A 20,540-nucleotide genomic window follows, 5' to 3' on the forward strand; every position below is an offset into this window, starting at 1 on the left:
TCTTTGTGTGTACCTTTGTGTCTGGGTGATTTTTCCCACTTGGGTTTGCAGGTCTGGAGTACAAGAGGGCACAACAAGATTCCTATGTGTCGTTTTCAAAAGGATTGATGATTTGTGTGTTTGTGGGCCAACTTGTTTCTTCATGCCATGCAGCTAATGTGTGTGATCCTGGGCCTCCTTCTGTAGATGGATCCTTTGAACTTGCCTGTATTTTGAGGGAGGCAACTCATTCCCTTGGGGCTATTTATTGTTTGCCTCCCCATGTAGAAGTTTATTGGTTTGGTGTTTTATCCATGAGGCTCCTGTATGCCTGTGAGAAGATTAGGGGCAGTCCTCTGCTTGCTGGGTTTGGATTTACATGAGATGATTATGCATGACCCCTCATGCAGAGGGGTCAAAAGACTTCACCTTCCCTCTATAAAGCTGCAGGCATGAGACAGATGGGGAAATTACATTGCTCTGTGCTCATATGTTAACTAGAAGGATGGGGATGTGGGCCACAGGTGAGCTTCTTTAGATGCAATGGGCATCACAATATAGAATAGAATAGAATAGAATAGAATAGAATAGAATAGAATAGAATAGAATAGAATAGAATAGAATAGAATAGAATAGAATAGAATAGAATAGAATAGAATAGAATAGAATAGAATAGAATAGAATAGAATAGAATAGAATAGAATAGAATAGAATAGAATATCCTGAATTAGAAGGGATCCACAAGAAACATTGAGTCCAACTCCTGGTTTTGTACAAGACAACCCAAAAATCACACCATGTGCCTCACAGTATTGCTCAAATGCCTCTGGAACTCTGTCAGGCTGGTGCTGTGACCACTTCCCTGGGGACTCTGTTCAAGTGTCAGCCACCCTCTGGGTGAAAAATCTTTTCCTAATATCCAACCTAAACCTCCCCTGCAGCAGTTTCATGCCATTAATATAATACCTTTAATAGCAGTGCTGCTTGCAGTGGTGTGTGTGTGTGTCAGCCTAATTCCACTTCAGTTTCTGGACTGCATGAAAAAAATAATTCATTTCCCATCAGAGGTAATATATATTTGTATATTCTGTACCTGAGTGCATGTGAGTGCTGAGGGTGGCAGGCTTAGGTGTCTGTTTACCTAGAAGATGTTGCAAGCATGTTGGTATTTATGCTGAGGGTAAGGTCTTCACCCAGCTGTTGCATGTGTGTTATGTTTCTGTGAAGCAGGGGGGCAGGAGGTGTCTGTTCAGGTGGGAATGGAGGTTTCAGAGCACTTCCATTTGTTCTTGCAACCTCTGTGCATGCCCAGGTGAAGAATGTGGCCAGCTGGCCCAGGAATAATGTGGGTTTGAATTGGGCTTGGGTAAATGCAGGGCTTTTAACTGCAGTGTGGCTTCTGAGCAGGAAGCAAATAGTCTCACAGTACTCAGATGGACCTTGAGACATTTCTGAGCAAGACTGTATGATGTGGTTGCCTGGAATAGCAGGAGGCTGGACTGCACATCCCAGGAAGCCAGCTCCCATCCAATGTCCCTAAGTTTTTTCAGCTGTTGCATGTGTGTGTGTCTCTGAGTGAGACAGGCAGTCCCTCCAATGCTGTGGTGAGTGTGAGAGGTGCATCGTGTCCCTTCAGCTGTGGTCCTGCCTGTCTGTGCAGAGATTATTTATGTCTGTCATGTGTGCTTTTGCTTTCTGTCAAGGAACTGGGGAGTAATTTCTTAAGATCGACCCTGTGTTTGGTAATGTGCTTTCCTAGCAGGTATTGCCTGTGTGAAGTATTTGGGGCCAAGCTGTGCCTGAGTCCCCAGCACCTGGTGCACATGGATGCTTGTTTCTGACTGTGAGCAAGATCTCCATTGGCAATGGCACATGTGGGTTTGGGAGAGGGAGGTGGAAGGTCTTCCAGACGCACAGGAGGGTATGTGGCTCCAGGGGTTTTCTGGGGAGCTGTTGTGTTTCTGTGGTGGTGATTTGAAGAGGTGTATGATGGACAATCTTCCCAAAGCAGTCACATGTGTGTGTTTGCGTGTGGATGAAAGGTTTTCTCCACCTCCTGTTACATTTTTAAGTTAAATGTTTTTTAACAAATAACACAGGGGCTTGTATCGAGGTATAGTTTCCCATGGCTGTTGCACGTACCTGTGTCAGTAGGTGTATAGCTGTTGCATGCATCTGTGCTGTGTGTGTGTAGCTCCTCAGCAGCTGTTGCTTGTAGCTGTGTGGTTCCTAGAAGCTGTTGTATTTTCATGTGGGTGACTTAATCCTGAGAAGCTGTAGCCTCTGTGTGTGTGCGATTCCCTAGCAGCTGTTGTTTGTGTGTATTCCTGGGAAGCTGTTGTGTGCTGTGTGTAGCTCCCGAGCAGCTGTTGTGGGGAATTGTGTCTGTGTGTGTGTGTGTGTGCAGTTCCAGCAGCTGTTGCATGCGTGTGCTCATGTCTCCGGTGGAGGCCCACCCCTTTCCGCCTGCACCGGAGCAGTGGCTGTGCAGGCGAGGAGAGCTCGGAACTGGCTCCATGGGAGAGGGTCCTTTGCCTGTCAGAGCCTTCCCAGCTGGGAGAAGCAGTGCCGCCGGCTCTGGTCCCAGAGCCCTATCAGCCGAGCCTGTGGCGAATTAATCACTGGCGTTTCAAATGCCAATACAGCCCTTTCTGCCTTCTTCCCCCGGTGATGCGGATGCGGCGAAGGCAGCAAATCCTCCGGCTGTGCGTGCCCTCCCCGGACTGCTGCTCCATCCCCGCCTGCCGTGCCCGCGCCTGTGCATGGCTGGGAGCGCTGCCTAGGTGCGGCCGGGAATGAGCCAGCTGCGGGGCGAGGACCGCCACAGCTCCGAGGGGTGACACGAGTGGGGGAGACCCCCCCGCACAAACACATCTGCAGGGCTGCAAGTTGCTCGAGGACCGGGGTCTTTTGTGCCTCCACTTCGTCTCTGTCATGCCCCGTATGGAAGCTGGGAGCAGTCACCCCTCCAGAAGCAGGTACGTGTGTGTGTGTGTGTGTGTGTGTGTGTGACACGTTTTTGTGTGCAGTCCTTGTGCTGCTGCCTCGCGTGTCCTCGGCTCCCGGCTGCCGTCCGTGTTGCCTCTCGGAGAAGCAGCTGAGATTGGAAAAGGGGGAGAAGGGCAGGATGCATGGATTGCCCTTTTCCTCCAGCTTGTGCACGCACGCCGTGGGGGTTGGATGCCTCTGATCCGAGGATGTAGGCGAGGGGTGAGTGCAAAGGAGATGGGGAAGTGGCCCAGGGTGTGTGTGCCTGTGAGGGGGGAGATTGTGCCTACATGGGGTGATGGGAGGGAGGGAGAGAGGCTTGGAGACGGGTCTCCCTTTCACCGTGTGTGTGTGTGTGTGTGTGTGTGTGTGTGTGTGTGTATGTATATGTGTGTGCTCTTCTTAGTATTGGGATGCTGAACACAGCAGGGTTTGACCCATCTGCATCTATTTGGACCTTGCAAAAGGAGGAGATATATGTTTGTATATGTACATGTATCTATATCGGTGAATTTATATCTGTGTGTGTCTGTTCATGTGTGTATCCATGTATAGGTGTAGCTATAGGTGTATGTACATATCCCCACGCATACATGCATGTGCATGTACGGACAGACAGGCAGGGCTCTCTGTGTATTGCCTGCAGTTATGGGACAGAGAAGGAGTCAGCCTCATCCCTCAGCCCCCTGTTCCCTGTCTCTCTGCAAACTTTGTCGGGAAGCCTCTGCGGACAGTGGTTTGTCCATGTCTGTGTGTCTGTCTGTTGTGTGGTGTGTGGATATTTGCCTGGTTTGCATGCAAGGGAGTGAGTAAATCTCTCCTCTGCTCTTACACTGCTTTCCTGGGAGACTGGCTGGCTGCAGAAAAGTCATTGCGTGGTGTCTGTCGGGTGTGTGAATGTGTCTGTGGTGGTGGTGGGAGCTGGGTATTTATGTAGGGGCCCAGGACAGCTACTCGAATGCATATGTAAGTGTATATGTATTGCCTGCAGGGTGTCTGCATGCCCGTTTATTCCACCAGAGAAAGCATGCCCACATTTTTATGCATAAGGATCTTTCCTGCTTTGGGGCATGGGATGGGGAGGAGGAGAAGCTGAATGAATGAATGGGAGCAAAAGGAGGGGGAAGGAGGAGTGGTGGGGGTGGGGGAAGAGAGATGAACAGGCGCATCCTATTCTCATCCCAGGACAGGCAGGAGTGCACAGCTGCCACTCTTCCCATTCCAGAGCTTGGATCTGGCTGAGGAAAAGCAGCATAAATCAGCTAATACTGCAGGAGGCAGCATATTCGGGAGCTGCTGTGCGTAATGCCCTCTCGCGAGTGTGTGCCCCAGCCCTGCATGCGTGCATGCAGCACACGCGTGCGTGTCCCGCATCTGAGTGTGCACAGAGCCGGGCTGGCTGTGCACAAACGCCAAACATCCTCTCCAGCGCCCAGGGAAGGGGGTGTCTGTGATGGGGAGGGAGAGCATCGCTCCTGTGCTGCGGGCAAATACATCTGGCACAGCCCGCGGTCCTTTGGCACCCACCCTCCGCTCACACGGGCACGGTGGGTGCAAACAAAAGGGGTACACAAGGTGCAGGCCGGATTTAGGAACTGCTCCCCTTCCTTCCCCCTAAAGGCTGCAGAGTAGGACCCTTCTCCCCACTCTGGAGGCACAGAGCTATAAACCAAGCTGTGGAACAGGGAGAGGATTGCTGAGATTGGAGTGGGGGTTAAAGATGATATAGGGAGTGGAGGGGGGCCCCATGCCACTGGAGGGGGCCTGGGGACTGGGGAGCCTGGCTGCATTGCACGTTGTGAGCCAAGGAATTTGTCATGCACGGAGAGGTGGGAGGGAGTGGGAGTGTGTGTAATGTGGGGGAGCTGGGATGGAGGGGGAGGAAGGAGGCTGTGCTGGGGTATGAGGGAATTTCTGGTGAGCCCTACATCCCCACACCCCCCTTCCGAGTCCCCACACATCCCGTCACTCCTGGGTCCCAAGAAGCGCAGCCTGACAGCATCGCTAATGTAATATTCAAAGGAAGCTTTATTTGCATGGAACATGCATTATTAATATATTTAAATACAGCCCCCCTCTCGCCTCCCTGCTCTGTGCAGACCATACCAGCAGCAGTGAGGAAGCTGCAGGGAGTGGAGGGGTGCCGATGCAGTGCCAGGGGTGAGAAGCAGACACTTTAATCCCACTGATTTCCCCAACCTACCAACCTCCCCCCCACCCCCAACCCCTTCCCTATCTGCCACCCTCCTCACTCCATTATTTTCCTTGGGGGGAGATTGGCTTTCAGGGCACCCGGCCCACAAGCATGCAGATTTGTCGGCATGAAGCAAACTGCCTTCATTGCTTTCCCCCCATCAAAAACTACACCACCAAGGGAAGAACTGTGGATGCATGGCCTTTCCCGCTCTTCCCCCAGCCCCAGGCAAAGCGGGTGTTTGGGAATATGCTGTCTGATCTGCTGCACTGGTGCAAAGCTACACTGTGGAGCAGAAGCCACTCGGAGGGTAGAGAGGGCATTTGGGGAAGGGGGGCATGCAGAGGTGTAGGTTTGGCTGGGAGGCGGCTTGTGGTTAAAATGGGAGAGGTAACAATTGCAGGGAAGGCAGAAGGGAGGGAAGCGTAGCTGCGATGATGTCCGCGATGTTTGTTCTTACCTGGGTCGTGTCAGAAGCCAGATGCAGCTCCGGGCCAAGCGCAGCTGCCTCATCTGACCCTGTTGAAGAGTGGTGAAAAGCTCTGCCCACCTGGGAAAAAAGCTACTGGTCATATCAGGGCCTGTTGAAACCACACAGTGCTCTTATCAGCTATGTCAGAAAATATCAGCACATTTGCTGAGGGATAGAGACCTGGCTGCTCTCTCCTTCATCCTAAATACGGTGGGTTTTTTCCCCTTGGTCGCCTGTAAGTACAACCTGGGCTAAGTTGTTTCTTTTATCAGTGTGAGGGAGGGCAGAGAACATGTAGGGAACACCTCTGTCCTCACACTCTTGTGAGCTCATGGGGCATGCTTTGCTCTGATAAAGGGGTGTGATGTCCCAAAAAACACTTGCAGCCCTTGCCCGTGCCTGCGCACCAGAGCAGACAGGAGCAGCTTAGGAGTGGAGCAAAGGTGTTCCAGCGAAACATCTCCTTTTCTGGAAACAGAGGCAGTTTTGCTTTTCTTCTTCACGGAGCAGAGCTGTCCTGAGCAGTGAGGGACCCCAGGCAGCTATAGGGAAAGCTGGAGTTTGCCTGGTAGCTCTGCAGGTTCTGCTGCTGGGGATCCAGACTGGAGTTACAGCAGGTGCTTGAGCAGTTCTGAAGGAGCAGAGCTCTGTGTCCCCCAGTGCCTTTCCATGTGGGAAGAGGGTGAGGGAGAACATGGAGTGAGCTATTGAAGGAGAGGCAAGCTGCATGCACGGGAGCCACCGCTTTTGCCAGGGTAGTGGGGCACTGAAATCCCTGCTGTGTTCTGGAAAGGGAGAATGCAGAACTCAGGGAGCAGACCACGGGGCTCTGACCCACCTCCAACCCTTTCTCTCTGCTGGGTCAGGATGAGTTTCTCACAGCTGTGAACCAGATGAGTGCTGTATTTAAACCCTCAGATGAGTCAAGCTTGACACTTTGGAGGTGACAATGACTGTGGGACTGCTGTTGTGTTTGCTTCAGTGGTGAGCTGCTTTGGCAGCAGTCACAGCCCCACTTTAGCAGCATTGTATTTGCCCTGACTTTCCTGTGCTCCCCAGCTGGTGCTGGTTTCGTGCCTTGTTTTGCCCTGACCTCCTCTTTAAGGGTCTCCTGGGTAGCTCAGGGGTACATAGCCATTGCCTGAGATGAACTGCTTTCCTCACCAAATAATTTTCTGTCACTGAGGAGAAATGACCTCATTTTCTCAGCATTCATAAGCCAAGAGGAAACCCAGTTCCAGCTGACCAGCTGAGGTACAGAAGGAAGGAAGGGCAGTTGTCACTCTTTCCATGGCATTTTAAGAGGTGGCAAACAAGCTATGAGGAGTCAGGTTGAGGTGAATGACTTGATGGGTTTTGTCCCTAGATGTTGCCACTTGCAGGGAGCCTTCAAAGGTCTCCAGGCATCAGTGGTGTGGGGAGTCCCAGTGGCTACATGGCGCCCTATAGCATAGCATCAGACGCCGTGGAGATAGGCATGGGATCAAAACCCTCAGGTGAGTCTGTTCTGCTGTTGAAGGTGAAGCCCATTCTGTGCTGACCTGACTGATGTGCTGGGGCTGTTTTTTCTCATCTGCAGTCACCCTGGGGAGTGCATCTCCAGCTTTTCAGCCCTTTAGCACAGAATTTCATTCCAGGTGATGCTCTGGGGAGCTGAAGTTGCAGTATGAATTTCACAGAAGTGAGAAGCTGTGTCTGGAGGCCAAGAATTCGTGTTCTCTATACATTGACACTCACAAAATGTTAATACCTGTCTGGTTTTGGTAAGCTGTAGGGGAAAGACTGTTTACAAGAAACTGTGGGTGCTTTTGACTCCTTTGGATGTCTGATAGAAGAGAGATGGAGCAAATATATCCTTGTGAGGAAGGATCACCAGTAACATGACTCAGGGAGGGGGGGTCACAGAGTAGGAGGTGGGATCCCTAGTTCTGCCACAACTGCCTTGTAGAGAGTCCCTTTTTTCCCCTCTGTGGTTCTCAGCTTTCACCTCACTTCTGAATAGCTTTGGTGATAATGTAATCACTACGGAAGGGTCTGTAGATATGAAGACTCTGGCTCAGTATGATGCATGTGCTACCAGTTGCCTTAAGGCAAGGTGTCATATGTTTGTCTTCATTCTTTCCATGGCTCATAGGCTCAATCTGCAGACCAGATGGGTCAGAGCTGCCTGTGTATTTTCAGGCTACTATAAGGACTCCATGAGCTGCTATCTTTCCTCTGGGAGCATTGGTTTATGCATGAGAACATGTATGTTTGTGAGCAGGAAGAGCACCTTTTTCTGCCAGTCTTTGTCCTGTCCTCTTGTGTGCACAGGTTACATGTGCACGTCCAAAGTCTCCATGCACATGTGTGTCATTCCTGCCTCGTGGTGTATGTGTTCCTGTGTGCACTCCTGTGTGATGCAGGTCACTGGAGGCTTATTTGTGGAGTGAACACATGTGTGTTTATGTGTCTGTGCATATGCACCTTTTCCATATCCAGGATTTCATGTTTCTTCTCGTGGTGTGTCAGTATGTAAAGGTTTGTTGTCGTGTCCCTTGTTCAGCTGTAGGACATCTGTCCCTCCTGTCCATGTGTCTTCTTCTCCCCACCTCTCATGAACCTTCTTCTTTCTCTCCCTGGGGAGACAGCCTTGAGTTGTATTGCCTGGTGCCACATATATGAAGTGAGACAGCTTTCCTGACATCCAGAAACTCAGTACACCCAGAAACATCAAGGCTTGAAGCACTAGGGAGACCAAATTCCTGTTACCTCCAAGACCTTAGTAAGATCAGTCTGGAAAACCTAGCATGCAAACCTGGGTGCTGTGCTAGCTGAAGGAGGGTGATAAATTGGAGGGATTTCAGAGAAGAGCAATAAAAATTATGAAAGAGCTGAAGGTACTTATTTATAAGGAGAGATTTAAATAACAAAATATGTAGAGCTTGACTAAACGATGATATGTAACAGTTTGTGTGTACTGAGGACTGTAAACACCAAGGAAAGGAGATTGTTTAAAGTGTCAAAAAATGGGCAAAGTCAGAGGTAGGGATGAAGCTGAGCAAAGAGAATATTTGTATCTTGAGGATACATGCAAGCTTCCTGTTGTAAGTGCTCAAACCTTCTATGAAATAGTGCAGCAGGTTCATGGAGATGCAACTGCTGGCAGCAAGGAAACGTGGTGGGAAGGGGTAGAGGGAACAGGCTACACTTGGCCAGTGGTGGAAGTGGAGTGAGCTGCAAGGCCTCCTCTTTATATGCAGCATTGCCAGGGAAATTTTGAGAGATCTTTGATTGTCTTTCACATTTTATTGATTCCCTGTCTTGTGGCTGGGAAGAATCCACAGACACTGCTGTTGAGGGAGCAGGGAGGTGATACAGGAGGAGTAAGTAAACAGAATCTGGTGGAGGTGGAGGACATTATTCCCTCCACTCTCTCTGGCTTGAAAGGTAGTCTAGGGTGCAATCTCATAGGAAGTGCCTGTAAGTGAAAATGGGCTTTTCCACAACATCTTTCTAGGACAGTACAAACTGAACCTCCCAAAGTAAGGGGTTGATAGTGGGGTCAGGAGGATCAGACTTCCCTCCTCTGAATTCCCAGTCACAGATGGCCCAGAATTGGGACAACAAGGTCAGAAGGATTAATACCCCTCCTTTCTTCCCTCATTGCAGTCATAGGCCAGGAAAATTGAGCGAGATCATAATAAAAGGATTAGTGTGGAGAGCCTGCCATGAATAGTGTGATAGACAGATCAGGGAAATGGAAGGGAATTCAAGGGGGCTGGACCTGTTACAGATGGTCTGTTTAAAGAGTTCTGTGTTTATCAACACAGGGAAAGGGGATTTGGTCTTAAAAAAGTCTAGAAATAGGCATTGAGGGAGCGAGAGATGTTATTCCCAGCAAGAATCCGTACTGGAATGACTGGTTGAAATGACACCTGACCTCCTTCCAGCTTTTGGTCAGGGGAAAAAAATCTTTATTGGAATAAGCTATGTTTGTTGTCTTGTCCATCCATCTCCAAAATGATCTAATGCACCAAAATGATACTGTTACTCAGAGCTACTCTTGCCCATAACTTCTGGGTCAGCCTGGCTATGGAAAGCCATAGGAATACAAAAAGGATCTTACCAAGCTAGGTCTGTGCTCCTTCCAGTGCAGTATCTCCAGATGTAGCTGAAAGAGGGAATAGCCTACATGCAGGACAAGTGTGTAGCCACACTTCCTCTGAGCACCCTTTCAGCCTCAGCATATTTGAGGGACCCAGTGCTGGAAGATCTGTTGTGTACTTTTTAGTTCTCAGTGGATGCATTTCTTCTCTGAATTTGTCCTGCCAATTTTTGAGGTCAGATAAAGTTTTAGAATCCTCAGAATTTCACAGTAGGAAGTTATGCAGCACAAACATGCAGTTTGTCTTGAACCTGTAACTTTCTGGTTTAATTTCCTAACCCTTGATCTTTGAGTGGGAAGAGGCTGTTAACACCTCTTTCCCCTGCCCTTCTCTCATCTGTGGTTTTATAGACCTGTGTAATTTCATGATCTCTGTTGTCTCTTTTCCTGTATCCCTTCACCTTTAATTTCTCTGCAACTACTAGCTGCCTCCTTCTTGGCTACAGTGGTTTAGCTTTTAGCAGCAGGACATTGGGTGTGGCTGGATGGGAAGTGACATCACAGCGATGAGCTGCACCAGGTCCCACTCAGGTGAAAATGTTTGAGTCATCTACAGTGCCCATACATGGTACAGGAGGAGCTGAAGAAGCTGGGCAAAAATACTGAAATCAGTTGAAGGTGCCCTTGGTCATCAAGCCAGAACTGGGCAGACTCTGAAGAGGCTTGAAAATTAGGAAGGGGATCTCCCATGATCTTCCTAGGCAAAGAAGTGAGGCTGACAGGTGGGTAGTTCCCAGGGTTCTCCTTTCTACCCTTTTTAAAGATGGGTAAAGTTTTCCCCTTCTCCCAGTCACCTGGAATTCATTTTACTGCCATGACTTTTTTAATATCATGGAAAGTGGCTTAGCATCGGACAAGTCTCTCAGGACTCTGGGATGCATCTTGTCAAGGCCCATAGACTTACATATGTTCAGGTTCCTCGGGTACTCATGAACCTGACCTTGGAGTGGGGAGCACTTTGCCCTCCAAGTCCCCATCCCGCTGTCCATCCACTCAAGAGACGTGGGCAGAAATGTCATTGAAGACCGAGGCAAAAAAATTTGTTGAGTACTTTAGCCTTCTCCTCATCCATTGTTATCAGTTTTCCAGCATTTTTTATGAGAGGTGCACACCTTCTTTTAGCTTTCTTTTCTGGTTAACATACCTGTAAAAGAAGAATGAAAATGAAACATCAGCCATCTTCTGAGTGATCTTCAAACAGAAAAGGTTCAGGGGGAGGAAACAGGCTCATGCCAGGGACCAAAGGGGCCCTGTGGGGTGTAACAAATGTTGGGGGGTACAGGGAAAGAAGAAGGTGCCGTCACTAGTCCTTATGACATTTCCCAAGAGGAAAATTGTTCTGAGTAACCTTTGAGTCAAGGGCTGCAGGGGACTGAGGTGGGTGGTGGGAAGCCTGTTTAGATGCTGCTAGATGTGATGTGGGCCAGGCCAAGCAGCAGGAGATGTGAGAGACAGCACTGTCAGGAAGGGAAGGAGATGACCTGTGAGCTCTGGTGTGAAGAAAGGGTGAAGAGGTGGAGGAAGAAAAGTCTGAACAACTTCAAAAGGGGAGATAGGGATGACAATCTCTTTAGCAGGCATTTGTGCCTTGGGATTTCAGTCAGATACTTCACTGGATGCTTCTGACAGGGCAAGGAGCTCCTCTCCAGTCCCAGCACCCTGTCCCCAGCTTGGTCACACCACAGAGAGAGCCGCTGCCTCACTCTTCCTTACAGACCAGGAAAGGTGGTGGGACATTGTATAACATCATGAGTGTACAAAGCTTTTCTACCAATAGTCAAGTATGGAGATGGCGAGGGAGAAGTTATTTTTTCTTCCTCCCCTTTCATTTTCTGTCCTTTCTTTTGTTTTGTCTCCTCACCCATGCTGGTTGTAACCTTTCTCCCTGTCTGCTCACCTATCACTAGCTGCATCCCATGTCTCTGCTTCCCTTTAATCCATGCAATGGATCAGTGACAGACCCCCACTGTAATTTTTTAAATCAAAGCCCTTTATCTTGAATTGAGCAAGGTCAGGGGAAGCTTCTTAGGGCATCTTTGTATTTTTTTATCTCTGCCGCAGAGCAACTTAAAGGATGGCTCAACAGGATTAGTAGAAAACACAAGATTGGACAAATGGATTTGGCAGGGGCTGGCTGGTGGGCCTGGGGGAGTGGGAGCTTGCTGTGCTGGGAAGTGGAAGAGCTGGGCTGTGCTCAGGGCCTCTGCTGCTGTCTGCAGCACCTCTGGGCATGTGAAGGCAGCTGGGCTGATGCTGAGTGCAGCCCTGGGAGAGAGCCCAGCCTGAGGCACTGCTCCTCGCTACACAAGGCTCCTTAGCACTGGCCGAGTGCTCCAGGGCCGAGGCACAGGGATATCACTGTGTGCTTCGGGCATCCTTGCTCTCAGTGCAAGCCCTTCTGCAAAGCCCAGAGGGACACACTGAGAGCAAGGGAGCCATGCTGGAACAGCATGGGTCAGACCTCAGGAACAAGCCAGACTCAGGAAGCCATTCCCTGCAGTTGTGGGTCCCTGAGACATGCTTCTCTCTTCATCCCCATCCTGCTGAGTGCTGCTGGAAGTGAATTAGCAGTCCAGAGGTCCTGTCATTAGGCTCTGCTTCCTTGGCTTCTGCTTCTTTCCTCCCCTGTTTTGCCTTATGATTTTGCAAGTGCTTGTATTAGAAGAAAGTGTCAGGCTTGCAATTTCTCCTGGCTGATACTCAGTGCATCCCTTACCCTTTGCTGCCCCAGCCCCTTGCTGCTGCTGGCAGCACCAGTCCTCCCCTCCTCTACTCAAACCTGTGCTGCCTCTGCCTGGCCTGGGAGAGGGTCTGCCCCAGACTGACCCTTCACCTGTAATGACCCAGCTCTTTTGAGCAGCCACCTGGGTGACCAGTCACCAGCCTGTCTGAAGATGGACCTGTCCCTTCCCCACCACATGGTCAATCTGCACCAAGCTGGAACCCCCATCATTTATTCTCTGGTCCCCCAAATGACTGCTTCTCTCCTTCAGCTGAAGCCCCTCTGTCCTGTCCTGTATTCTCAGTGCACTGGGGCTCAGTGGTCAGAAAGGAGACTCATGAGGAGCATTTTGCACAGCTGCAGCCAGTTCCTATAGCCCGTTCCCCCTCGGACAGACACCCCTTCCCTACATGTGGGGTTCAAGCCCATACACCCATTGTACTATCCTGACTGCAGGCACATGGCAGCGTGAATTGAACGTGCAAGGGAACAGAGATTCACATAACCTTGGCCTTGCTTTGCCAAGCTTCCCAGAAAGATGGGGTGGCTGGTTAGCCAAGGACATGACTGCTCCTTCCTGGTGCAAGGATTTGCCTCACAGGACTTGCCACCCTGTGGGCTCCCCATTATCAGCCCCTCATCTCCCAGGCAGATGAAGAGTCACTCCGGGATCTCATTTCCTCCCCATCATCCTCCTGCAGCAGCCTGGCTGTACGCTCCAGGGTTTGTCTTTGGTCTGGGGCACCCCAGCCCTTCATGTGTGCTGCTCATGGGGGAAGCTCATGCTGTTTCTGCACAGAAGAGGATTTGCATGCATGGTGGGGGAGAGACAGCCTGGCCTGTTTATTCTTAATGCTCCATATTATCTCCATTAATAATGCCACCTCTGCCTCACATGCTAATTAAAGCTCAAGATTGTTAATGTAATAGGGAATTTGGGCAGAGACCACACAAGACTGGCTGGATTAAGTTAACCTTATGGACTGTTAATGGATCTCCTGGAGGGGCATTTCATCCTAATGAGAATCCAGATTGAATGGTAATCAGGGGCTCACTCTCTGCATGCCCGGTGGGGCCTGGAAAGCTGGCAGGGCTGCAGGGCAGGATGTGGGAAAAGCATCGGCAGGAGCTGTTCATGAAGCTGAGCAGGGAAGACCAGGATGCAGGGCTGGAGGGAAAGACCTCAGTGTGAGGGAAGAATTGGAGCAGCAATGCTGTGGTGCTGCACAGGGGAGAGCCCAAAGCAGATACTGAGATTGGTTCTGTGCTTTTCATGGTGGACATTTAAATATTAGCACAGAGGGTTATTTTCCTGGTTGTGATTGCCAGCAGTGAAAAGGTCACCCAAACTGTCTAAGCCATGTGCAGGGCTCCTCTGTAGGGAAAAAAAAATCTGGCAAATATTCTCCTGCCTCCTGGAGACCTGCACTGCGGGTCGTGACTGCTGCTAGGCAGTGGATCAGACAGCCAGACTTTCCCAGTCTGTCGTCTTGTATGGTGTGGAGAAAACATCAGAGAAGGGAAGTGGTATGGAGCACTCTTATGTGTAAAGTGAAAGGCTGAGTTCAGAAGAAAACTGGAGACAAAGGGTTCAAAATGGAGCTTAGAGGTGAGGCTTTCAGTGCATAGGATTGAGTAAAGTTTTGGGATACCCCAGATTCGGGACTGCAGTTGAGTAAAAAACAGATGGCGCTTAAGTGTGAAGGCTCCATTTCATGGCAAAACTGTGTGTTTCTGGTCCTGAGTGAAACTGGGTCTCACTGGGAGCCCATGAAGCATTCCAGGGAAGATGTGCATATTTCCACAAGTGGCTCCTGTGTGCTAGTTTTGTCCTCCAGAGGGAATAGGTGTGAAGTGGGATATAGGGCAAAAGCAAAGCCTGAAATGGAGGCCAGTTGTTTGCATTTCAGTATGGGGAGTTGAGTAATTTAGATCAGCCTCAGAACAAACAAGTAGATCTCGGGGTAGGGTGTTTGGGAGGGAGGTAGTGATCTGCAGAACTGGCTAAAGAAATAAAGAAATGTGTTTGGGGTTTTCTTCTTACTCAAGTCCCACTGCCCCAGGACGTGCTCCAAGTGGACAGGCTCCATGCTTTGGAACCCAGCCTGGAAGTTCCCCTGGAAGTGGAACCTGGCTGAAAGTTTAGCCTTCTGATGGGACCAATACAGAGCAGCTAAGACATGTTGCTTTGGCTCCAGAAGTGTGAGTTTGAGCTGCGCTGACTGCAATTCCTGTATAAAAATTCTTACTCCAACCCCAGCTATGGGCAAGTCTAGCTGGAGAGCTGAAAGTCAGACAGGTATGGCTGCAGCTGCAGGAGCCTCTCCATATTCCCAGCTACAGGGACTGGTCTCTCCTGTTACCTTGAGTTGCCCTACTTGAGCCGTGTCAGCCTGAGATGGCCCATGGCTCAGATGTGACCTGAGTCTGGTTTGTAGTGTTTGGGGCTTGGGGGTAGAAGTTTGTAGGTTTGGGTGAAAGCCTGTGAGTTTGTAATGCAGTTCCTGTGGGTTGAAAAGAGGAATAAGAACATGGAAAGGGAATAGGTCCAGTTCAGGTTGCCCACTGAGGTTTTTCTTCACTTTCTGGCTCCCAATATGGGAAAATACCAGGGAACTGCTAAGAAAGGAGTTCCCTCCCAGTGTGATGAGTGGGAGTTGGCTCCCAGGGCAGAGCTTGCTGTTGCCAGTGCGCAAGGAGAGCTGAGGGAAGGTGAGGAAGGAAAGCGGAGTCCAGGAGGAGAGGCAGTGCAGGAGCCAGACGGACTGTTCCACCCAGAGGAAGGATCCCATCCCTGCCAACCGGGATGCTCCTAGGGGTGCTCTCCAGTACATGCTCCCTCCCATAGTTTTATACTGTGGCACTGCACTGCTTTCCCAAGGCTTTGCAGGTGTGCAGTGCCACACCGGTGTCTTACCAGGGTAAATGCTGCCACACACACACAAGGCAGCCACTGGGGACCCACCACTCCCTCTGACACCTCACAAAAGCACCAGTGTTTTCAGCAAGGAGCCAACTCATACACACAGTCACTGCTCACCCTGCACTGCAGCACTTGATGCACACATGCATATCCCAGACATCCATACCTAGCATCCACTCCTCAGAGCAGGCACATACAGAGCACCAACACACAGGTGCTCACCAGAGGCCACGCATTCCCGCACACCCACCTGCTCATGTGGCACCACATTGTCCAGGTTGCCCCCTTTCAGCATTATCCCATGCAGATGGGCTCAGGGCAGCACTGACAGACCCATGTTTGTGTCTTCCAGATCCCCCTGCTTGCCACCACTAAGCTGTGATCTGTTGCATCTCTTTGAGAGGAACATCAATGTACACATGCAAGCACGCATCTGCATCCCACTCAGCTCCTGCTTGCTGTGCTTTCTCAATCCCTTTTCCCCTTTTAGCCAGTCATAGTACTTCTTCCATGCTTCTGAAGCACAGGAGCAGATGGTTGGCAGGTCAGTTTAGGATGATGGTTCCCTTCTCCATTAGTGGCTCTCTTCAGCTTCTTAGGTCGGTGCTAAGTGTCTCAGAGATGAAGATCCTCCTTGCCCATCCACACACAACACCTCTGTGTCACTCTCAGCATCTATTAGAAATTCTGAGTCCAAATGCCTCTTTGAATTGCCCTCATGACCGTACTTTAACCCAAGTAGCACTTCAGGCCATAGTGGTTTTTCTAGATTTGGCAGCATCTGTTAGCTTTGACCAAATGAGGCAGCTCCATCTCCAGTCTGCTTTGTACACGTGCCTTGCTGAGACCCAAAAGACTCTCTCACTTGTCCCCTTTCAGCCTAAATTATTCATCTGCTGTAATGCACAATGGATGTTTGTGGGAAGAGGCACGCAGGTACAACTGAGCGCAGTGCCAAGGCACTGACATTACCAACCAGCTCAAATTGCCTCGATGCACAGGCCATGCTTAGCTGAGAGAGACAGGAAATTTCTACTCCTTCAAATTTCTACTCCACTTCAGAAAAGCGAATGGTGGTGGCACCAGTGAAGGCAGAGGGGTAGAGGGGCTGTTTGGGGCTAAGGTGGCAGTGGGGACTTCTCTACATGTTTCTTCTGGCTCCTCTGATGCTGCCACATGGACATGGATGTGGTGCGAGCATGGGGAGGTGGGAGTGTCCTGAAGTAGGTGGCTTTGAGGAGTTGAGAGTGGGCATGCCAGAGTGTGGAAAGTGTACACGAACAGGGAAGGGGCTGAGGTTGCTGGGGCACATAATGTGTGTGAGGGCATGGAGCTCCTAAAAGAGGCCATTGCACTGTACACTCCACTGACCTACACTGAGGCGTATCCACGTGCTGGAAGCCTATGCTGTCCAATAGCACAGGACAAGAGCTTATGGGGCTCCTTTCACACTTCCTCCATGTGGCTGGGGCTAGACCCGACGGCAACCCCTGCATTGCCTGTGTCTAAGCCATGCCTATGCCAGCCTTTTTTCTGCCTGTGAGCTCTTCCTTTTTTATCTGTGCCACCACTGCTCCAATGATCCCAGTGCAGCCATGGACCCCTATGCCATATAACCTGCAGCTGCTCTTCCCCGCTGCAAAGCCCATGCTTTCCCTTGCCTTTCCCATTTCTCGAGGGCACACCGGTACGCTTGCTTGCCCTGATGTCGAACCCTGATTGTTGTCCATCATCGCTGGCAGCATCACGCTGTGACAGTGCCGAGCTTGTTAAACAAGCCCGGCGGAGTGCTCGCTGTGCTGTCCCTGGTACTGGGCCGATCTCCCTTCATTCCCTTGCCCCTTCTTACCCACCCCATGTATCTCTTTGTCTTTCCAGGGGCCTGGGGGAAGCCGGTGCCTTCCTGGCCAAATCTCTGCTTCCCATAAGGGTTTATGTACTTCTTTGCCATGCTTAGGTTTTGCAGTCACATCCCCCGATGCCACTATCAGCCAATTTCAGAGCACCCGGGGCTGGTGGGACTGCGCACTCTTTGCATGCAAATTATGCACATTTAACACCAGAACGGAGGGAAAGAGAAGGGATGAGTCTGGCTGCTTTTGCAGGCTTTCTGCTCCAGACACTTTGCCCTCCAGAGTGTAAGCTCTCGTCGGTGGACAGACACATGGAAGATTGTAGAATGGGCAGAATTAGCAGAAGTGCAGGAAAAAACAAAAGCAGGGGGGAAATCTTACTCAGAGGTGGAGGCAGTTAAAGCAGATTTGGCATGGCAGTGGAATGTGTGTGTGTGAATATGCACCTGTGCACTTGCACAGAATAATACAGCTGTCTCCAAAGTGAGTTACAGTTCATAACTTTCAAGAATGTTTTTTTTTTTTTTTCCTTTTGGGTGAGTGGTGCTGGCTGTCTGTGTTTTATGTCTAGTTTTTGTTTGTCTGCCTGTGTTGGATGTTGATGAGTATTTGTGTTTTCCATGTGACAGAATATGTCTGGTGGTTGCTGGGGCTAATGTTTAGGATCCAGAAGGATGCTATGCCACTGTGTGGGCTGAGTTTAGGTAGGTAACAGTATCTGATACAATCAGTTTGTATGCTGCAGGCAATTCATAAGAAGAGTATATTTGTGTGTGATATACAGCCACTGGTGCTTGCTTGACTTATTTTCCTGAGTGCATGATGATGTTTTATGTGCCCTCATTTTCTTACAGATACGTCATTTGCTAGTGTGGAGTTTGCAGTGACATGGATGTGTGTGTGTACATGGCACTTTTTCTAGTCTCTGCTATGGGAGTGGGCTCATTAAATGCTGTGTGTTTGTATGGTGATAGTTTTGTATAAGGGGTCAGGAGCTGGTGTGTGGTAGTCATGTTTGGGTATATATTGGGTGTGCCTTTGCACAGGGATCACTATTTGCTGTGCTGTATGAAAATGTTTTTGCTGTGTACTCATAGGAGAGGTGGAATAGGCTGGGTGGAGCTGATGTGGTGTTGTGTGATGGTTGTCTGAGTTATCACGTGTACATCTTAATACAGATGTGCAACCTTGTAGGTCAGTGCAGTGTGTATGTGAAGAAGAGAAGCACCTCATCCTTTGGAGGAGCTTTGAGTTTTTAGGGGTTTTATGCAAGGTGGTGTGGAAACAGCAGTGGGTAAATGTCTGTGTGTGTGTCCAGCACGTGTGTGTGTCCTGAGTGTGCAGAGTGTCCTTGCAGGGGGTGTGTCTGGGTGACTGTGAGGGCTGGGAGGTGGTGTGTGTGTGTGTGTGTGTGTGTGTGTGTGCATGCAGCCATGTGTGTAAGCACACTTCACCTTCTCCCGGTGCAGCTCCATCGGCACCTTGCCCTGTGCTGGGTCAGGTGCTCTCTCCTTGTGTGTGCAGTGGGGCAGCCAGGCTCTTAGCACGCAGGCCAACCTCCTTCCATGCTTTCAGTCTCTTTCCATCTGGCTGTCTGTCTACGCTGCTGCCCGTGTCCAGTTGTCTGTTCCCATAATCACCGATACGCCTTGTCTAGCTCACACCCTACACTGCCTGTGGACTCAGCAGCTGTGCATCTCTCCGTCCCTCCCACACACACACATTCACACACACACACACACCCTGGATCTTCATATGTGGCATATTCAGTTGCCATTGGAAACCTAAGAAAGAAGTGAATCTACCCTCCAAGTCTTAAGCTGGTGGTTTTTTTTCCTTTTTTTTTTTTCCCTCCCCTTTCCTCCTCTCCTCACAGAAGGCGAAGTCGTTCGCAATGAATCCATGGCAGCTTCGATCGAGCGGTGAGCTGGAGCACCTACTCACAGGCCACTCCTTCATGTGACTGAACAGAGACCTTTCCCAGCACTCGCCAAGGAGAGCAGAGCCCTGGATTTACCTCCCGCGCACCCGGGCACCCCCGGCGCAGGCACTGCGAGGTAAGCCAACCTCAGCACCTCTGTCTGAGCCTCTCTCCATCCCGCCCTCCCTCCCTCTCGTTGCTCGTTCCCCAGAGGTGTGAGGGAGGAGAAGGGCAGGGGTTTCTGCTATACTGTGAACAAAATCTAGGCTTTCATCAGCGCTCTCCCCACAACGGAGAGCTGCTCCCTCCCCTCTGAGCCCCTTCCCTTGCGGCTCTGCCTGCGTGTGCAGGGAGGGGTTGTTTGCAGAGCAGCCGAGGGACGCGCTGCGGGTCCCCCGCACGCAGTCCCGAGTGCATTCCGCCCCTTTCCCACCCCTCCCTGGGCACACACCTGTCTGCTCTTCTCCATTCGGCATTTTCCTCCACCTCCCCTGTTTCTCGGGAGAAGGGGCAGCCAGGCTGACTCTGCTGCAGCCTGGCCAGCAGCAAAGCTGGGCTCTGCAGCCCTGGCCTGGGCCACCTCAGGGATGCAGCTTGGAGCAGGAGTGGGCATCATGCTACCAGGAGTGGGCCATAGAGGGGAGGATTCCCCCTCCCTCCTCATCTCACAGATATTTTGGGGATTCCGATTCCCCATAGAAGATGCTGGCCTCCATTTCCTAGTCAGGTACCTCCTCTGAATACCCGGCCCAGCCTGCCACAGCTTTTGAGCTTTTGGGGTGATGGGCATGCTCTTTGTCACTGCTTATCTGCTGTCCCCTGGTGCTCCTTCTCAACTGGAAAGGGATGTTTTCCTACTGGAGACAGTGTGTTTCATAAGCTGGGAACGCCGTGTGCCCTGCACAGGCAGTGAAGGGGCCCTGTGCCGAGCCTGACCCATTTTGGGGCGCAAAGCTCTTGGGAGCACCTGAAAGGGCCTCCTGCCGCCTGGGGCTGCCCTCAGTGCTCCTCTCCTCAGCTCCTCTGCAGGGAAAGCAGGAAGATCAGCTGCACTATTTCCAAGCCATGTCTCCGAGCTGCTGGAGCTGCTGTGGTGTAGAGGTGGGAGGGGAGTGGGAGCAGCTGTTTCTCCCAGTGCCTGGGCAGGCCCAGACATGCTGCCAGTCCTCAAGGAGCATGAACGTGCCTGGAGATGCCTCTCCCCAAAATAGACCCTAAAGAAATGAGCTGCTGACGAAGTAGTGGGTAGCCTCAGAGGAGTGGATTTTAAAGGGGAGGTCTGGGAGTTTGCAACCTGCCAGGCTCTGGTTTCAGGCTCTGAACAGACTCTGGCAGAGACCA

The 20,540-nt window shown here is 50.7% G+C and overlaps 1 non-coding gene across 1 annotated transcript in view; it reads left to right on the plus strand.

Moving 5' to 3' along the window:
- The first annotated feature begins 1,644 nt into the window (after positions 1 to 1,644).
- Positions 1,645 to 20,540, plus strand: part of LOC105758587 (uncharacterized) — a 102,124-nt gene continuing 83,228 nt past the window's right edge. The window contains exons 1-2 of the transcript XR_012053542.1: positions 1,645 to 2,957; positions 19,155 to 19,335. This is a non-coding gene — a transcript (uncharacterized protein). The remainder of the gene's footprint in view (positions 2,958 to 19,154; positions 19,336 to 20,540) is intronic.

Source organism: Taeniopygia guttata, chromosome 1A (genome assembly GCF_048771995.1).
Source record: "Taeniopygia guttata chromosome 1A, bTaeGut7.mat, whole genome shotgun sequence".
Classification (NCBI taxonomy): domain Eukaryota; kingdom Metazoa; phylum Chordata; class Aves; order Passeriformes; family Estrildidae; genus Taeniopygia; species Taeniopygia guttata.